Source organism: Harmonia axyridis, chromosome 5 (genome assembly GCF_914767665.1).
Source record: "Harmonia axyridis chromosome 5, icHarAxyr1.1, whole genome shotgun sequence".
NCBI lineage: Eukaryota > Metazoa > Arthropoda > Insecta > Coleoptera > Coccinellidae > Harmonia > Harmonia axyridis.
In genome coordinates, this window is record NC_059505.1 from 41,325,140 (window position 1) to 41,331,139 (window position 6,000).

Consider the following 6,000-nt stretch of genomic DNA (forward strand, 5'->3'; position numbering starts at 1 on the left):
AACAAAAAAATGAAAACTAGTCCAATGCCCAATTTCGATCTCACCTGAAAAATTTTTTCTCCAAAAATTTTCGTAAAATTTTCCATACCTAACCCTTAAAATTATTGAAATAAATAAAAGTTCCTCCAAGGGTATATTGTATCATTTTATTGATTGATTCGACTATGTAGATTACGAAAATGCTTGCAGTTGGGCGATCAGTAGGTTATTTCATAAATCATAGGCAAAATTCGTTTTCAGTTTCGCACATGCCTGAAAATATTCATTTGTTTTATTGATTGGTACCGAGGGGGCTATGGTCAATATTTTGGGAGATATAACCAGTAAGAGAACATAATAATATAATAATAATAAACTTTATTTAGCACTCGGCTATTGAAAACAATACAAATGTAATCCACTAACTTAATTAAATTCTTCATAAATATAACTCATTGAACATTTTTTGAATTCTCTATAATTATTACAATATTTGATCTTTTCAGGTAGTTTATTGAAGATAACTAATCCCCTGCTAAATGTGGATTTATTCATTAATGTAGTACTAACTTTTTCTATGTAAAAATCATCTCGACGTCGTGTTTCATAATTATGTATCTCCTTAGCAAATTTTAGGTTTTCACTCAAATTTTCAGGTAACATTTTATTCCTTGCTTTGAATATTAAATCTAATGTTCTATAAATAATCCTTTGATTGACACTCATCAATTTCAAACAATTCAACATATTTCTTATGGGAGTTCTTTTATTACATTTCAAAATAATTCTCATACATCTATTTTGCACTTTTTGTAACCTATCTATGCTACCTTAATTTAAATTAAACATAACTGACGAGCAATAATCCACATGAGGAAGTACCAATGATCTAAACAACATCACTGACGTATTCATATCAATTTTACCCCTTATTCTAGATATGAAACCAACCTTTTTGGACATTTTATTTGCGATATAATCCACGTGAAACTGAAACTTTAAATTCTCGTCTAAAATCAATCCTAAGTATTTCACACACGGACGACATACAAATGATGTTATATTCCACACATAAATGACAAGGTCCTTGCGTTATATGAAATAAAAACTAGGTCCTTCATTCTAAATGAAAGTGTGTTTTAGTTACGTTTTCTTTAGGAACCTCAAAATGGTTAACTCTTTATACAAAATAAATTGTGGAAATTGAATCAAATTAAAGTCACAATCAATATCAACACTTTAAAATTAATGAGAGGTCACATGTTTTCAGTTCTACCTTGTTGAACCTTTAAAAAAAATAATCTTTTTTGGATTTAACCAGATCGAAAGAAGTCTTTTCAAACTGCAGGCCGCTATTGATCCCTGATGAATATCCCATTGGGCCTCGATAACTCATTAAGCACTTATCACGCCCCAGCAGATCGATCTGATCTGCAATCGAGGAATTACGTCTATTGAAGGGCGAAGATGCTGAATCTGGGCAAAACCGTAGGCCTTCCGACGTGATGTAGGCCATGAGAAGAGCCGAAAAAGGTGTTGGCCTTGGGTTTTCGTTCGCCTGGGCGTGAGGGTTCTATAACAAACGGCTGAGTGTTGTAAGGGAGGCTGCAGGGATGGACCAGTCGTTAAAACAGGACATTTCAACAACTATCTCATGATTCTCATGAATGATAATCAACAGTTTATAACGTCCAATCAAAACTTAGTTTTTGACCCTCATTTTGCTCATATTTAGAACGTCCTGTAGTTCCATTTGTGGCCTTCTTCTCTAGTCTATTAATATAGGGTTTTCTTCTGAGTAATGAACATAAATAAAGGGAGCATAAGTCATTCTAAAATAGTAGAACTGATAGAGAAAAACGGATTGCATGTACAGATTAAGCTTCACAAATAGCAGGCCTTTCAAAAAGTTCCCAATCTACCATAGAAAAACACATTTTTTTGACAAAATTCGATTTTATTATTCAACATAGTTGCCTTCGAGGGCGATACAGCGATTATAGCGATCTTGCAATTTTTCGATAGCATTTTTGTAGTAGGATTTGCCTTTCGCTTCAAAATAGGCCTCAGTTTCGGCGATTACCTTTCATTGGCGCTAAATTTCTTTCCAGCGAGCATTCTTTTGAGGTCTGAGAACAGGAAAATGTCGCTGGGGGCCAGATTTGGCGAATACGGTGGATGCAGAAGCAATTCGAAGTCCAATTTACGCAATTTTGCCATTGCTATATTTGATTTGTAATACGTTGCATTGTCTTGATGAAATATCACCTTTTTTACTTCAAATGGTACGGATTGCATCCCTTAAACGACCCAATAACGCTATTTAATAATCGCTGTTGATGGTCTGGCCCTTTTGGAGGTAATTCATGAATATTATACCTTGAACATCGCAGAATACTGATGCCATAACCTTGCCAGCTGACTGTTGTGTTTTTCCTCGCTTTGGATTCAGTTCATCGTGTGCAGTCCACTCAGATGACTGTCGATTGGACTCCGGAGTGAAATGATAGAGTCATGTTTCATCCATTGTCACATATCGACGCAAAAATTCAGGTTTATTGTACTTAAACTCTGCTCAGAATTATTAACATGTAGTTGCGTTTGATCGATTGTTAGCTCACGCGGTACCAATTTTGCTAACAGCTTCCTCATGTACAAATATTTGTGAATGATATGATGTGAACGATCAGATGATATCTTCACAATGTCTGCTATCTCGATCAACTTCACTTTACGGTTATTCGAAATTATTTCTTGACCTTTTTTGATTTTTTCGTCGGTGACAACTTCTTTTGGGCGTCCACTGCGTTCGCCGTCTTCGGTGCTCATTTCACCTCGTTTAAACTTGGCATATCAATGAATGATGATTGATTTTCCTGGTGCAGACCCCGAAAACTCTTCATCAAGCCAAGATTTTGCTTCAACTGTATTTTTCCCTTCAAAATGCAATATTTTATCAGCACACAATTTTTTTTCCTTTTTTTTTCAAATAACAAAAGTAGCTACACTCACAACGCAATATCTCACAAACTAATGGTTCGACTGCTGTCAAATTTTGACACGCATCGTTTGAAGGTTGGTACTAAAAATCATATGGATTCAATACAAGCACCGCCATCAGTGCATCTAACCGGGGACTTTTCAATTGGCCTAATAAGTTGGTGTATCTAAAAAAGTAGAGCTGATAGAGAAAAACGGATTGGATGTACAGTTTTAGTGTCCCAAATACAGTTGAAATCAGATCTGAAATCCCAGGCACCAAAAAAAAAATTTTTTTTTGTTGCCCAGTTGCAAAATAAATGCAAAACCAAATTTTTAGTATGTAGCCGTAACCCATATTCAGATGCTTCACTCAAATTGAACCGAAATCCCATTGGGAGGGTGAACCAATTCCTTTATTTGGGGTCTATTATAACAGACCAGCTGAATCCGGATATGGAGATTAAACGTAGAATAGCAATGGCCAAGACCACTTTTGCGAAAATGAAGTCTTTTTTATGTAATGACCACCTTAACCTGGACTTGAGGCAGAGAATGGTCAAGTGCTATGTTTGGCCGGTGCTTTTGTATGGCGTCGAAACATGGACCTTCAAGTTGTCAACATTGAACTGCATTGAAGCATTCGAACTGTGGATACACAGTTGTATGCTGAAAATTCCCTGGACAGCACATAACACAAATGAAGAAGTGTTAAAAAGAGCCAACAAGAATAGAGAATTGTCATCAAGCGTAGAAAGATATCTTATCTGGGCCATGTGATGAAGGGAAGTCGCTATCAAATTCTGCAATTGATAATCAGCGACAAAATAGAAGGAAAGGGTGTAGGAAGAAGGCAAGCCTTCTGGCTCGGAAATATTCGAGAATATACCGGAATAAGAAATGCAAGTCAACTTTTGCATATGGCACAGGATCGAGAAGCATTCTCAATGGTGATCGACGGACAGAACTGACAGGGCACATGAAGAAGAAGTGCAATCAGTTCCAGGGCTGATAAGCTGTTGATTTCCTCGTTACGGCTCTGTGGTCGGACGCGGATGCTGGATGTAAGGTTCGCAAGACAGTCGGCCAGTGCAGATCGATGTGTAGCGGGGTCCCAATCGGTCTGGCGGCGCTGCCTGGGCCTGTGCCAATCTGACCCAGTTCGGAAAACCAACTCCACCCTTAAAACGGATTTTCGGGGACCCGCCGTCTATGGCCCGACTCTGGGTTATTGGCGCAACATATGTGCCATCCCGCAGGACTAACAGGGTTTATTTGCGTCCTGCTGGTGGCGGGTTTTGCGAAGGTGGCCACGTTGTGACGTCAAATACCAAAGGGGGGTCTGTTTGGGGTTGATGGAACTACGTACGAGTTGTGAAAAGTTCAAGGGTGAGGGGTTGTAACGTACAACGCCGGATGGGTTTGACAGAAGGTGGTCGATTGACGTATTTTGGGTTGCACGCGAGGAGAGGGGGGGAGCAGAGTACATTAAAACATTGATGAGTTCTGTTGGTCATAAAAAATTAAAACGATGGGAACTTTTCCAGGATAAAACAGGGTTTCTTTTAATTCTGCAATTTGCCTATGAATTTATAGCCATTTGGGCGAAACCTCAGAGTAATAAACATAGATAGAGGGAGCATATGTCATTGTCAGTAAGCAAATTTGTCCCCAACATGAACTATCAAATTTGACATGAAGCGCGCGGAAATGTAAACATATCAGTGATACGATATTTCACTCAATTCGCGAGTTTCTCCACAAAGAACGCACTTCTTATGTCCCATAGTAAATCGACGTTTCATATTAACTCAAAATATATTGAAATAAATACCTGAATATATCAGAAATTCAGAAAACAAACTTCAAGCGCGCTACACGACGTGAAACAACCGATGACACTAGGAGAGCAAAAGTTGCCAAACCTTGGATTTCAGCAGGTAGATACAGATAAAAATAAATATTCTGCTTATTATAAATTCCTCAATTAGGAAAAATATTGAATTCCAAATATTCAAATTTGCATATTTAACCGGGAATCACTCAGAGAAATATATTCCTTTCAATATAATATACATTCATAATGATATAGTAAAATTGTTGATTTGAAAATATAACACAATCCGTCAACGTAATCTAACCATGTTGGGGACATGTAAAAATTGCGTATACTCCCTCTATCTAAAAAAATTCAAAACTAAGTCTATCACTGACACATCCATTCCCTGACGTGTGAACTTATTTGAACTGAACACTACATCAGTACACATGATCAGGTTAGGTACTACTATTTTCTTCGAATTTTTTTGATATTATTTTCGGAATAAGACTCAAATTTCATTTTAGTGTATATTTAACCTCTATACATATATCTATATATCTTACAGAGAACTAAGGTGAAAATTGAGTACAATGCAGGGTGTTCCTAAATTGAAGGTACAAAGAAAGATAAGAGATTCCTTGGATAATTTCAAGAAAAAAGTCCTATAAACATGTACCCCCAACCAAACACTTAGTTTTCGAGATACAGGGTGTTTTTTGTAGACCTCCTTTTATCGAATCTTTATTGATCTTCGCTACAGATTGGGTAAATAAGTACCAAAACTTATAATGCATTCATTCATCATAGCTTACTAACTGGATTTTTTTGAGGATTACTAGAGAATTGTTCGCAATTTTTTCTTGAAATCGGTAGCAGATACGACATATCTAAAATACATCGGAATGTGTAGAACTAAACCAAGGTTTCTCTGTACATTTATCTAAATTACCACCATAAAGAAATTCTGGAGGAAAGAGGCAGTGTTCCAGAACTGTAGGGATTTCTGTATCGCATTGTAACTGGTGACAAAAAATGGGTTCATTACGGTAATCCCAAGCGCAGAAAATCATGGGGATTTCCCGCCATGCTTCCACGTCGACGTCCGAACCGAATATTCACGGTTCTAAGGTCATGCTCAGTATTTGGTGGGACCAGCTCGGCATAGTGTATTATGAGTTGTTGAAACCGACTGAAACAATCACAGGTGATCGTTATCGAAC